Source organism: Hemitrygon akajei, chromosome 18, assembly GCF_048418815.1.
Source record: "Hemitrygon akajei chromosome 18, sHemAka1.3, whole genome shotgun sequence".
Classification (NCBI taxonomy): domain Eukaryota; kingdom Metazoa; phylum Chordata; class Chondrichthyes; order Myliobatiformes; family Dasyatidae; genus Hemitrygon; species Hemitrygon akajei.
In genome coordinates, this window is record NC_133141.1 from 36543696 (window position 1) to 36558452 (window position 14757).

The 14757-nt window shown below is 44.1% G+C and overlaps 1 protein-coding gene across 3 annotated transcripts in view; it reads left to right on the forward strand.

The window, feature by feature from the left end:
- LOC140741323 (TANK-binding kinase 1-binding protein 1-like) overlaps positions 1–14757 on the forward strand; it is a 178504-nt gene that overhangs the window by 73208 nt on the left and 90539 nt on the right. The window lies entirely within an intron of this gene.

Sequence of the window (14757 nt, forward strand, 5' to 3'; positions counted from 1 at the left end):
AGGAGCTGTGATTGTAGAGAGCTTGTGCTAAATTTGTAAAGCTCTGCCCTGCTCTTTTCTGATTCTGACCCAGTCCAGGCGGCAACGGGCTCAGGTAGGTCAGTGCTGTCATTCAGGGCATTTTAGGGACGGGGCAAGAGTCAGGATCCGCCCTGAAATGGGGGAGGGTGTATTAAATGGGAGAAACCACAAAGAAAGGTGGCAGCTTGCCAGACTGAGGTTGACTGGAGCAGCCAATGATGTTGCTGTTAATGAGCATCCGCTGTGGCCATCTAGTACAGTGTCAAGTTTGATCCATTCTCTGCCGGAGTTGTGGAAGGCAGAGATCGAGATGCACTGATTCCAAGTGGGAATGAGTGGATAAACTGCTGCTGGTGCATCTCATCTGTGAAGTGAAAATTGAGCTTTTGATCATTGGTTTTGACTGGTGGTTTGACTTATCTGTGATATTAGTGATGAACAATGATTCTTTGAAAGATGTGTCAGGCTTTCCCACTCTCACTACAGACCCTCACTCACTTTCCTCTAGATCTTTGCTTGCATTCCTGCCAAACTCTCCCACACATTTTCTTCAGGCTCTCTTCCATTCCCAAGACAGGTCCTTCCTGTCCCCCTCTCTCTCCAGATCTACCTAGCCAATACAAACCCTATGCCAGCCCACTCCAGACCCCTACCCACATCTTTGCCCTTGAACATCATTGCACTTCCCCTGCAGATCAACCTCACCCTCTCTCCAGACCCTTCCACCCCTCTTTCAGATCCCTCGCCCACGACCAACTGACTGTCCTTTAAAACCCTCCCCCACTGTTTCTATAGATTCTTACCCTCACTCTCACTCTCTCACACTCCTTCAAATTGTCCCTTGTACTTTTCACACATCTCAATCTCCTTCAGTGATTGGATGCTTTCCCTCAATGACTGGATGCTCCTCAGTGATTGGCTACTTTCCCTCAGTGATTAGATGTTCCTCAGTGGTTGGATGCTCCTCAGTGATTGGATGCTGTCCCTCAGTGACTGGATGTTCCTCAGTGATTGGCTACTTTCCCTCAGTGATTGGATGTTCTTCAGTGGTTGTCATGAGATGCCTTCATGTATGAATGTGCTTCTGTGGACCAGAAGCCTTATTCTGATTGGTTGAATTGCTGGATATTTCGGGAAATCTGATCACTTGGCTGCCCTTCTCCTACTTGTATACAGGCAGAGGCTAAAGAGCAAGGCTCTAGAGATAAGGACAATGAAGAGGTGGTTGTGGGAGGCAGAGGAGTGGATAAGGGATTGCTTCAAATTGGTGGACTGGGCTGTGTTCGGGAATCATCAGTTGTACAAACGTAGATGAGTGTGTCCCCACAAAATCATTCCGAGTCTTCCCCAACCAGAATCCCTGGATGAACCAGGAGATCCGTAGTCTGCTGAGAACCAGATCAGCAGTGTTCAAGTCTTGTGACCAAATAAGACAAAAGAGGTCCTGGTACGATCACAGGAAAGCCGTCTCACAGGTGAAATGGCAATCTTCCTCTCCAATTTGCCTACTGGCACAACAGGCCCATAGTTGATGACATCTCATTGGCTCTTCACTCAACCCTGGAGCATCTGGACAGCAAAGATTTATACATCAGGATGTTCTTTATTGACTACAGACTCTTCAATACTATCATCCCTTAAAACCAATCAATAAACTTCAAGACTACAGTTCAGGATTCAATACTAGCATCCCCTAAAAACTAATCAATAAGCTCCAAGACCTTGGCCTCAATACCTCCTTGTGCAACTGGATCCTGGATTTCCTCACTTGGAGACCCCAGTCAGTTCAGATTGGCAACAACATTTCCTCCTCAATCTCGATCTGCACAGGTACACCACAGGGCTGTGTGCTTAGCCCCCTGCCCTACTCACTTTACACTTATGACTGTGTGGCTAAGCACAGCTCCAGTGCCATATTTAAGTTTGCTGATGACATCAGTCATTGGCTGAATCTAAGGTGGTGACGAATCAGCATATAGGAGGGAGATTGAAAATCTGGCTGAGTGGTGCCACAACAACAACCTCTCACTCAAAGTCAGCAAAACCAAGGAGTTGATTGTTGACTACTGGAGGAGGACATCGGAGCTCCACGAGCCAGTTCTCATCAATGGAACAAAGGTGGAGGGGGTCAGCAACTTTAAATTCCTCAGCATTGTGATTTCAGAGGACCTGTCCTGGGCCCAGCACGTAAGTGCCATTATGGAAGAAGCACAGCAGCGCCTCTACTTCCTTAGGAGTTTGCGAAGACTTGGCATGCCATCTAAAACTTTGACAAAAATCTCTATATTGACTGGCTGCATGCCCTTGAATGGAAAACCCTACAAAAAGTAGTGGACATGGCCCAGTTCAACACAGGTGAGGCCCTCCCCACCATTGAGCACATCTACATGGAGCGCTGTCGCAGGAAAGCTGCATCCATCATCAGGGACCCCCACCACCCAGTCCATGCTCTCTTCTTGCTGCTGCCATCAGGAAGAAGGTACAGGGGCCTCAGGGCTCACACCACCAGGTTCAGTACTGGTTAGGCACAGGAGTACATTCAGCCAGAGACTCATTCCACCGAGATGTAACACTGAGCGTCATAGAAAGTCATTCCTACCTGTGGCCATCAAACTTTACAACTCCTCCCTCGAAGTGTCAGACACCCTGAGCCAATAGGCTGATCCTGGACTTATTTCCACTGGGCATGATTAGCTTAATATTATTTAATTACTTATGGTTTTATATTGCTATATTTCTTCACTATTCTTGGTTGGTGTGACTGTAACGAAACCCAATTTCCCTCGGGATTAATAAAGTATGTCTGTCTGTCAGGAACAGTTACTACCCCTCAACCATCAGGCTCTTGAGCCAGTAGATATAATCTCACTCAACTTCACTCGCCCCATCACTGAACTGTTCCCACAACCAATGCACTCACTTGCAAGGACTCTTCATCTCATGTTCTCAATATTTATTGCTTATTTATTTACTATTAGTATTTTCTCTTTTGTATTTGCACAGCTTGTTGTCACTTGCACATTAGGTGTCTTGAAGAAGGTTCTCGTTTTGAAATGTTGACTGTTTATTCATTTCCATAAATGCTGCAGGAGTTCCTCCAGTGTTTTGTGTGTGTTACTCTGGTTGTTTGTCTGCTTTGTTGGTGCGGTCTTTCATTGATTCGATTATGGCTCTTGTATTCACTGTGTATGCGCACAAGAAAACGGAATCTCAGTTGTATATGTACTTTGATAATAAATTTACTTCGAACTTTCAACATCTCTTACACTGTCCCAGGTACCTTCCACATTGTGATTTGACTTAGTCACTCAGAGCTTTATAATTAATTAGCAGACAAAATAAAAAAAATAGGGAGGGATGCCAGAGGTAGGTGTTTTACACAGAGAGAGTAGAATGCACTGCCGGGGGTGTTGGAGGCAGATGCATTAGGGACATTTATGTGACTCTTATTTAGGCATATGGATGAAAGAAAAATGGAGGGCCATGCAGGAGAGAAGAGTTAAATTGATCTTGGAGAGGGTTAAAGGTTTGGCCATTATCATGAGCCGAAGGGCCGGTACTGTTCTATGTTCTAAAGCATGGACAACAGCAAATCCTGTTGTAACATCAGAGTCAGGTTTATTATCACTAAGGTTTGTCATGAAATTTGTGGCAGCAGTACAGTCAAACACATAAAGTATGCTATAAATTATAAAAGAAATATATAAAAATAGCAAAAAGTGAGCAAAAATAGTGAGGTAGTGTTTATGGGTTCATTGTTCTTTCAGAAATCTGATGGTGGAGGGAAAGAAGCCCTTTGTGTGTGTTTCTTCAGGCTCCTGTACCTCCTCCCTGATGGTAGCAATGAGAAGAGGGCATGTCCTGGGTGGTGGTGGCAACAGCAAATCAGAGAGAAGTCCTGAGAAAGGTCTCAGTTCACAACATTGACTATTTATTCATTTCCATAGATGCTGCCTGACCTGCTGAGTTCCTCCAGCGTTTTGTGTGTGTTGCTCTGGATTTCCAGCATCTGCAGAACCTCTTGTGTTTATGACAACAGCAAACTCCTGCATACTCTGCTTTGTGCCTACCTTCTGCAAGGTTCACTTGTTTATGCCAAATATCTGACACAAAGGAAGTTATGACCGATGATAATGCGTGGAGTGTAATATCTATTAACAGAGCATTTCAATTTGAGTCATTACGGCTGAAAAACATGAATTTCTCAAAGAACTGCAGAAGCTGGAAATTTAAGTTATAAGTAGAAAATGCCAGAAACAATATGCAGGTTGGGCCACATCTGTAGAAAGTGAAACAAAGTTAGTGCTTCAGGATAAAGACTCCTCGTCAGAACTGGGATGGAGACAGAAAAATCCTGTTACGTTGCATGAAAGGTGGGAGAAGAAATGATGTCTCTGATGGGGTAAAAGCTGGGGTGACCGTGAAGGTAAAGTGTAAGCAAGGTTATCTGGTCAGCCAATGTGTGTGAGCAGTTATAGAGTGTGAGCGTAGACAAAAGAATGTAAGAGCTGTGAAATGCAGAGCAGGAAGACATGCCCAGCAGGTCAGTGGAATCTTTTTGAAGGTGGCACAAAGTGAAGAGAGTGATCCGTTGGCACATTCTTCCCTCCCTTCCTCTTTCAGCGTTTTGCAGGTTGAGCTCCCTCCGCAATTCCCTGCTCCATTCCCACCAGCCACTTCCTTCCTACAGCACCTTCGCTTGCAGTCGCAGGTAATGCAACATTTGCCCCTTTACCTCTTCCCTTCTCACCATTAGGTTATCCACGATCTATTTGGTGGGCCAGGCCTGAGAAGCTTTGTGTTTGACTTCTCCTTCTTGCATTCTTAGGCATGCGTGGCAAGTTGGTAACCCAAAGTTGATTTGATCTGTTCAATCAGTTGTCTTCTATTTTAAGAGTATGTACCTGTTTTTTCTGACCTTGTGCTATATTAATGCACGATACCACGGATTTAACTGCCACAGTTTGCATTTATTGTCCAACCCTAGTTCCCTTTGAATAGAGAAGCTTGATGGTCTATTTTCAAGATAAAACTCAACCACACCAGTTAGATCGGACTCGGAATGAATTGGGTATTTCCCTCTGAGGTCAACTTTGTTCCAGCAAACTGGATTCGACCCTGACTTTGGACGCTGTGTGTGTGTGGTGTATGCAATGGGCGGCATGGTAACGCCACCAATTGAGGTTTGGTTCCCGCTGGAATTTGTGAGGTGTTTTTACGTTCTCCCCGTGACCACATGGGTTTCCACCGGATGCTCTGGTTTCCTCCCACAAGTACAAGTTAGAGTTAGTAAGTTATGGTCATAGTATGCTGGCACCAACGTTGGCTATGTTTCTGAATTTTGTTGTTTACTTTTATGTTTACTGTAGGCTGTGGTGAGGTGTATAATTTAAAATTGTTTCTCTGTTTATTGCAATTGCATCCTAATAACACTTGAAGGAGCCAATGAGCTTGAATTACATACAGCAGGAAGCTTCAACATCCTGTAATCGCTGATCGAGTCAGAATGCACTCAGAAAGAGGTCGCAGCTTTCTGTTCCTACAGTTAATAGTGACCATCCTTAACGACTCAGAACATGTACAGGAATAACAGAGCACAAAACAGGCCATTTGGCCCAGCCTCTTCATGCCAGCCTTTTTACTCCAGTTAGGGGCATTACAGTAGTGTAGTAGTTAGCAGAACGCTTTACAGCGCTAGCAATCGGGATTCAATTCCTGCCACTCACTGTAAGGAATTGTACGTTGCCTCCATGACTATGTGGGTTTCCTCTTGGTTCTCCAGCTTCCTTCCAGATCCCAAAGAGGTACGGGTTAGGGTTAATGAGTTGTGGGCATGCTATGTTGGGCGCTGGAAGTGTGGCGACACTTGTGCACCCCCCCCCCCCCCCGCAGAACATTCTTGAACTGTGTTGGTATTTGAAACAAGTAACACATTTCACTGTATGTTTTGATGTTTTGATATATATATAAAACAAATAAAGTTAATCTTTATCTTCAGTTTCCCAGCTTTCCTCATTTAAATGGCCCTCCATTCCCAGCTCCCTTATATTCTTATCCAGTGTCCCATAATATACCTCTACAGTCAGTGGCCACTTTATTGAGTACACCCATTCATCATTAATGCAAATATCTAGTCAGCCAATCATGTGGCAGCATCTCAGTGCATAAGAACATACAGGCATGGTCAAGAGGTTCAATTGCAGTTCAGATCAAACATCAGAATGAGGGAGAAATGTGATCTAAGTGACTTCCACCGCGGAATGATTGTTGGTGCCAGACGGGGTGGTTTGAGTATCTCAGAAACTGCTGATCTCCTGGGATTTTCACACACAACAGTCTCTAGAGTTTACAGAGAATAGGTGTGATAAACTTAAAAACAACATCCAGTAGGGGGCAGTTCTGTGGGTAAAAATGCCTTGTTAATGAAGGAGGTCAGAGGAGAATGGCCCGACAGTAGGTGACAGTAACATTACTTAGTGATGTGCAGAAGGGCATCTCTGAATGCACAACACGTCAAATCTTGAAGTGGATGGGCTACAGCAGCAGAAGACCATGAAAATACACTCAGTGGCCACTGTATTTGGTATAAGAGGTAAAGTGGCCACTGAGTGTATATTAAATACTTCACCCACTTCCTGTAACAGTTGGTTCCACATAGAAGAGGCATGGAGTCAGTGAAAAGTGCAGCACAGAAACAAACCCTTTGGCCCATCTAGAACCATTTAAACTGCCTACTCCCATCAACCTGCACTGGGACCATAGCCCTCTTTTCCCTTACCATCCATGTACCTATCCCAACTTCTCTTAAACCACTTGTGCGGGCAGCTTGTTCTACACTCTCACGGCCCTCTGAGTGAGGAAGCTTCCCCTCATGTTCCCCTTAAACATTTCACCTTTCACCCTTAACCCATGATGTCTAGTTGTAGTCCCACCCAACCTCAGTGGAAGAAGCCTGCTTGCATTGACCTGTCTATACCCCTCAATTTACTATACCGCTATCAAATCTCCTCTCAATCTTCTACGTTCTAAAGAATACAGTCTTAACCTATTCATTCTTTCTGCATAACTCAGGTCGTCCAGACCTGGTAACATTCTTGTAAATTTTCTTTGTACTCTTTCAACCTTATTTACATCTTTCTTGAAGGTAGGTGACCAAAACTGCACACAATACTCCAAATTAGGCCTCATTGGTGTCTTATAAACTTCAACATGACCTCTCCCAATGTGCCAGAAGCTCTCTTTCAACCCTATCTCCCTGTGATGCCACTTTCAATGAATTAAGAACTGGTATTCCCAGATCCCTTTCTTCTCCAGCACTCTTCGGTGCCCTACCATTCATTGTGTAAGACATATCCTGGTTGGTCCTATTGAAGAGCAACACCTTGCACTTGTCTGCATTAAATTCCATCTTCCAGCTTTCATCCCATGTTTCCAGCTGGTCCAGATGCCACTGCAAACCGTGATAGCCTTCCTCGCTGTCCAATACACCCCCCAATCTTGGCGTCATCCACAACTTTGCGCATCCTCCTAACTCTTTGGTTGGCAAAGATTCTTCTGATTTCTACAGATTTCTTGGTGAATATTTTATAATGAGACAGTCCATTTGTGCTTTTCCCTACAAGTGGAAACATTCCTTTGGTTTCCACTTGTATCAAAATCTTTAGTAGTTTCAATAAACACTCAACTTTCTATTACCTGAAGAAAGGAGGACCCTGCTGTTGCACTTAAGATGAGAAGATCTAGTTTCTTTAACAAGCCTGTGATGTGCAATGTTCACTTGATCCACATTTATTTTACTCACACCCTTGATGAAATGTACAGACTGGGGAAGTGCCTCTGCCTTCAGTTACCCTGATCCTGAGCTCTGGAGTTCCTTCGAGAGCCTCTCCACCTCACTAAATTGTCTATTTTCCCTCTTTGACCACTCTTTAGGTTATCTTTCTTCTGTTGCCTGAATATCAAGTATTATTTATGATAACTTGAAGCATTTTGTCATTAATATGTTAAGTGTTTCATGTACTGTAAATCTTGGTTACTGTTGCATGTGCAATGTGCAGGCAAAAGGAAACATCGAGTGTTTACTTCCCTCCATAGGTGCTGCCTGACCTGCTGAGTTCCTCTAGCATTTTGTGTGTGTAGCTCAAGATTTGAAGCATATGCAGAATCTCTTGTGTCTAAGATTTCCTTTAATTGTTATTCAGATTCCAGTGGGAAGTCTGGGGAACCTGCGTGGAACTTTAAATTCCTGTTTGCCTAAAATTAAGAGTTTGACATTGAGTCTTGAGGTAATTTTTTCTTGTTGGCAACTCCCTGTTCATGGGCTTTGGTATGCAGAGAGGCAGTGGTGGACATTAAGCAACTTAGCCAATGTTACAACCCTTTCATTGATATTAAAAGATGCAAGTGGTCTGACTTACCAATATACATTCCATGCTGAAAACGTTCAGTGCATATAATCATTCATCATTTCTAGTATATTGTAATTTTTTGCATAGTTAGAGACTGCTACACTTTTGACAAGGGTCAGAGTGCTCATCCAGTGACTAGTAATGATATATCTTTCTTAATGTTTCAGATCTTTTTAATATACTATGGGGAGGCACATTAAGGTGTCAGTTGGCATTCTGCCAGCTGCACCATCTGGGTTTGATTCCCGTTGCTGTCTGTAAGGAGATAGTATGTTCTTCTCGCTACCACATGGGTTTCCTCTGGGTGCTCTGGTTTCCTCCCACGGTCCAAAGAAGTACGATTAGGGTGAGTTGTGGGCATGCTATGTTGGCGTGGTGACATTTGCAAGCATCCCAGCATAATCCTCACTGATTTGATTTGATGCAAGTGATGCATCCCACTGTATGTTTTGATGTGCATGGGCAAATAAAGCTAATCTTTAATTGTTGTTGCTGTGTAACTGGGGGAAAGTCAGTAGCCAAACTACCACAACAATATGATAGGGAACAGTTAGTCTCTTTGTGCAATATTGATTGAAATCTTTGCCCGAGATGCTGATGAGAATGACACTCGGCTTTCAAAGGGTTCCCAAGGAGCATCTGAAAGAGTGGAGAGTGACTGAGTTTGACATCTCAGCTGAAGCCTGGTGTATCTCTCAGTGCAGCAGTGATATGGTAGCATGGAGGATAAAGATTAAAGGTGAGTTTTGTTTCTCTCATGTGCATCAGAACATGGAAACATGCAGTTTGTGTCAACAACCAGTACACTCCATGGGTGTGCTGAGGGAAGCTGCAAATGTCGCCACACTTCTAGCGCCAACGTAGCTTACTATGTGCTTGGAATGTGGGAGGAACCCACGCGTTCGTGGGAAGAATGTACGAGCTTGTACAAATGTACAGCAGCAGGAATTAGTTTTACTTGCCACGTGTATTGAAGACTCGAAACAATCCTAGGCTGGCACTGCAGTGTAACGGTTAGCATAACGCTATTGTTTCTGCCTGGTTTTGAACCAGAGATTTTCACATGTTAGGTGAATTGCTAACCACTACTCTATAGAAATGCTGAGGAAAAGAGGGTTTGAGGATCAATACATCAAACCAAGCCCAAAATGTATGGTCAATCATCTGTTCCTATGCTGCTTAGGGTGATAAGGTATCCCTATCTCTGTCTGTCTCCATAAAATCTGTTGAATTTATTAGTAAGATAAACAAACCATTTTCACCAACATAAACCTTCACACTCACCTCCCACCATCTTGCTCCATCTGCCTCTCATTTTAAATGTTTTATTTTCACTGTCTGCCTCGATCTCTCATCCAGCTGCCGCTGTCTACCAACATTCCCCGACCTAGCGTGGCCTGCCTGTCATCTTTCACCCCCTCATCAGTCCACCAATCTCCTGGAAGCCCAGCGTGAACTGGAAAAGAAGCACACTAGTCCCAAGCTATCCACCTCCTGCCCCCACTGTCAGCAGATCCCACATTTGGTCGATCAGCTACTTCAGACAGAACTGGAGGGAAAGTAAATCTTCCTTGTATTAAGAGCCACCTCTCAATGAAAGCAGGTGTTACTGAAAGGTCGACCAAAGAAACTGTTACTGGAGTAATATCAAAGGAGTGGGTTTGTGATGGTTGTTTAAACTCTCTCAGGTTTGGTAGAATCAGAATCATGTCTATTATCACTGAGGTATGTGATGAAGTTTTGTGGCTGCAGTACAATGCAAGACATACAAACTGCTGTAAACAACAATAAGAAAGTATAAAATATTGCAAATAGAGAGCAAAACAGTGAAGTAGTGTTTATGGGTTTGTGGACCGTTCAGAAATCTGATGGCGGAGGGGAAGAAGCTGTTACTAAAATGTTGTGTCTGTGTCTTCAGGCTCCTGTAGCCCCTCCCTAGTGGCAGTAATGAGAAGAGGGTAGTGATGAGAAGTAATGAGAGGGTAGTAATGAGAAGAGGGTAGTGATGAGAAGAGGGTAGTGATGAGAAGAGGGTAGTGATGAGAAGTAATGAGAGGGTAGTAATGAGAAGAGGGTAGTGATGAGAAGTAATGAGAGGGTAGTGATGAGAAGAGGGTAGTGATGAGAGGGTAGTAATGAGAGGGTAGTAATGAGAAGAGGGTAGTGATGAGAGGGTAGTAATGAGAGGGTAGTGATGAGAAGAGGGTAGTGATGAGAGGGTAGTAATGAGAGGGTAGTGATGAGAAGAGGGTAGTGATGAGAGGGTAGTAATGAGAGGGTAGTGATGAGAAGAGGGTAGTGATGAGAGGGTAGTAATGAGAGGGTAGTGATGAGAAGAGGGTAGTGATGAGAGGGTAGTAATGAGAGGGTAGTGATGAGAAGAGGGTAGTGATGAGAGGGTAGTAATGAGAGGGTAGTGATGAGAAGAGGGTAGTGATGAGAGGGTAGTAATGAGAGGGTAGTGATGAGAAGAGGGTAGTGATGAGAAGAGGGTAGTGATGAGAAGAGGGTAGTGATGAGAGGGTAGTAATGAGAGGGTAGTGATGAGAAGAGGGTAGTGATGAGAAGTAATGAGAGGGTAGTGATGAGAAGAGGGTAGTGATGAGAAGAGGGTAGTAATGAGAAGAGGGTAGTGATGAGAAGAGGGTAGTGATGAGAAGAGGGTAGTGATGAGAATGTGACGATACTATGTGGTGCGGAAAGAAATGCACCACCTTTATTTGATTTGTCCCATAGTGATGGCGACAAGGCACTTGATGCAAGGCCATCAAAGATGGACAACATATGTCAGGGGCACTTTTCCCTCTGAGCAAATAATCGTTGTGCTCAAGACTGTGCTGTTGGGGCCCCAAGTGTGCTTGGAGTCGAAGACACCATAGACTAAACCAGGGCTGATGCAGGTGGAAGGCTGTGTTACGCAAGGCAGCTCTGATCACACACTGCAGGTCATTGCCAGTTTTCATGGCTGGCTGTGTACGGAGAGTTGCTTCATGTGGTAATCAGGCCGCTGGCCACGTCCTTTGCTCTCCACACCCAACTCAGCGGGGCAAGTAACTTGTGGCACCGGTCTGTGGTCAGTCGCTGTGTGTGTTGCAGCATGGGTCAGGGTACACTCAGTGAGCAGCTGTAGCTCGAGAGCGAGGATTTGAGAAGCGATGAAGAAAGTTCAGTGAAAACACCAGCTTTAGTTTGACCACAAATGCAATGAAACCTTCTGGCGGAAGAGCACACAGCAAGGTAGACTGGAAGCAAATGCAATGTATTGCCTGCTGTGGTATGTGTCAAACTGATTTACTTTCTTCTCAGCTACATTTTAAAGAGACAGTAAATAGTCAATTACTGGTGCCAAAGCTCAGTGGGTAACAATGTCTCCTCTCGTAGTGAGAGGGTTGAAGAGTGGTTTAAGTCCTTTGCAAAGAATCCAGGCAAATAACACTGGACAACAAATTTTTTCAAAAGTGTGGCTTCCTCAGAATTTTTTATTTGTTTATGATAGACCACTTGAAGCTGAACACAAATATTAATTTCAGACTACTAGTATCACGTAGGAATTTGGAGAAACAAGAAATTAACTTTATTGAATATAATGTGTTTAATTTCATAACAGTGCTGATGCTTTGCAATAGCTTAACTAAGCTAAAACATTTTGTTGATGATTTTCATTTGTACTCAGTGTCTGAGGCTTCTTACTTTAGTGTCCAACAATAATCAGCCAGCATTGATGGATTCCAGTTGCCCTAGTACCATTTCTCCATGACCGCAATGTCCTGCTGAAACCTTTCACCATGTTCGTCACTGACAGCGCCAAGATTTACAGGGAAGAAGTCTAAATCGGAGTGCAGAGAACAAATCTTTAGTGACATGTTGCACTTCATGGTTTTGTATGCTTGAAGCATGTTGTCAACCAGCTGCATGTAGTTTGGTGCTCTGTAGTTGCCGAGGAAATTTTCAACAACATCTTGAATGCCTTCCATGTGATTTTCTCCAGTCCCACTAGAAGTTCTTCAAATGGCCTGACATTGATGACCTGTTTGATTTGTGGGCCAACAACAATGCTTTCCTTAATCTTGGCATCAGTTATTCTGACTTGAATTATGAATTGAAACAAAAACTATAGGCATTTTTTAAAAAGGTGTATGATACAGAAATTTCATGGTGATTTTTATGATCAGCAGCCCAAAATCTATAAGGTACACCCAAAAGTATTCAGGAAGCAAAATCTTTGTTGTCCAGAGTAGTTAGACGCTTGCTTCTTGTTCTCAACCAAGGTGCTGCCTGCCTTCTTAGAAAGAAAGATTAGCTTTATTTATCACACGCACATCAAAACATACAGTGAAATGCATTGTTTGCGTCAAGTCAAATCAGCGAGGATTGTGCTGCGGGCAGCCCGCAAGTGGCACCATGCTCCCAGCACCAACAGAACATGATCACAACTCACCCGACGTCTTTGGAATGTGGGAGGAAACCAGAGCACCTAGAGGAAACCCACATGGTCACGGGGAATAACGTATAAACACTTTACAGAGTGGTGGGAATCTTATAGCTGGCACTGTAAAGTGATAGGTAGCTGTAAATAAAAATTAAAATTCTCAAGTGGTAGCTTGAAGATTGCCAAGGGTGTTCTCTGCGGCCTGACCAGAAGTGGGAGCTGACATCGCTAAAGCAAGGTATTTGTCACTATCATCACTGCTCATGGTGTCTTGCTGTGTAAAAAATTCCTATGTTAAATACATCTGGCTATGGAACCCTTTGGTATGTGCTGAGGCGGTAAACAGACAAGGGCAAGTCCTTCTTGACGACCTGGTACGGTGTGAGTGCCTCGCGCAGCTGCAGTTGTGCACACCACTTCCGTTGGTGCCCTCAATGCCACTGCAAGTGTTTGGATGAAGTCAGTGGGCTTCAGTCCACCCAACATAGGGCATATCACTTAGAAAGTTAATGGTGGGGGAGTCACGTGGATCGAGTGAGTTCAGATCTAAAGCTGCGAAAGGTCCAAGAGATAATGATCTTTGTGTGGGTTTATTTACTCTCTCCTCCAGCTAAGTACGTGTTTGGAATGAGCTGGCTCCCAGGCAGCACTGGGTGAGCTACAGTTACTCACCGGAGCACACCACAGGCCAATCCCGCCCGCTGCTTGCGGGGTAGATTTGAGTGCAGAGAGCAAATGTCAAAGCTTCAGCTTTTGTTCCCTTCTCGCTGACTCCATCCCACACCCCAGTGCTACCATTGAAAACAGATTTTCCCACAGCTGTGATATCATCATGTTCCACCCATTATCTGGTGAAAACCCCACTGACACTTTGACACCTCTACACTTGTCTACCCCCACATACCCAGCCTCTTTTGCTTGGCTCTCTATAACCTTGCCAGCCAAAATTCTGCTACCTGTATCTTATAAGCTCCATCTCCTCTTGCTGTGGTGTCCACTCACCTTCTTTGGCTTCTGGTTAAGCAGCAGCTTTCTTCTTTATTTTCAAATTTGTCCACAATCTTACCTCCTCCATGATCTCTAATCTCCTCTGGATCTGTAACACTCTAAGGCATCTGTGTTTTTCCTACTTCTGGCCTCTTGATTATCCAACCTTAAGCTCCAGGATTCATAGAACATAGAACAGTGCAGCACAGTATGGGTTCCTTGGCCCACAATGTTGTTCGAAGTTCAAAGTAAAATTTATTATCAGAGCACATACATGTCACCACATACAACCCTGAGATTCTTTTTCTGCGGGCATACTCAACAAATCTATAGAACGGTAACTGTAAACAGGATCAATGAACAACAAACAACAAATAAATAGCAATAAATAACAAGATAAAGAATCCTTAAAGTGAGACTATCGGTTGTGGGAACACCGGAAGTAGAATGAATGTAGTTATCCACTCTTGTTCAAGAGCTTGATGGTTGAGGGGCAGTAGCTGTTCTTGAACCTGATGGTGCGAGTCCTGAGGCTCTTGTACCTTCTACCTGATGGCAGCAACGAGAAAAGAGCATGGCCTGGGTGGTGAGGATCTCTGATGATGGATGCTGCTTTTCTACGGCAATGCTTCATGTAGATGTGCTCAATGGTTGGGAGGGTTTTACCCTTGATGTACTGGGCCGAATCCACTACCTTTTCCACTCAAAGGCATTGGTGATCCCGGACCAGGCTGTGATGCAACCAGTCAATACATCTATAGAAACTTGCCAAGGTTTTTGATGACATGTAGCAACCTATATCAACCTACTCCACTTCCTTCTTTGTCTCTCCACCTTTCTATTGTCCTTTGTTATCATCCATCCTAGCATCTCCTAGTGTGGCTTGTTTAACGATGCTCTTCTGAAGGGTTT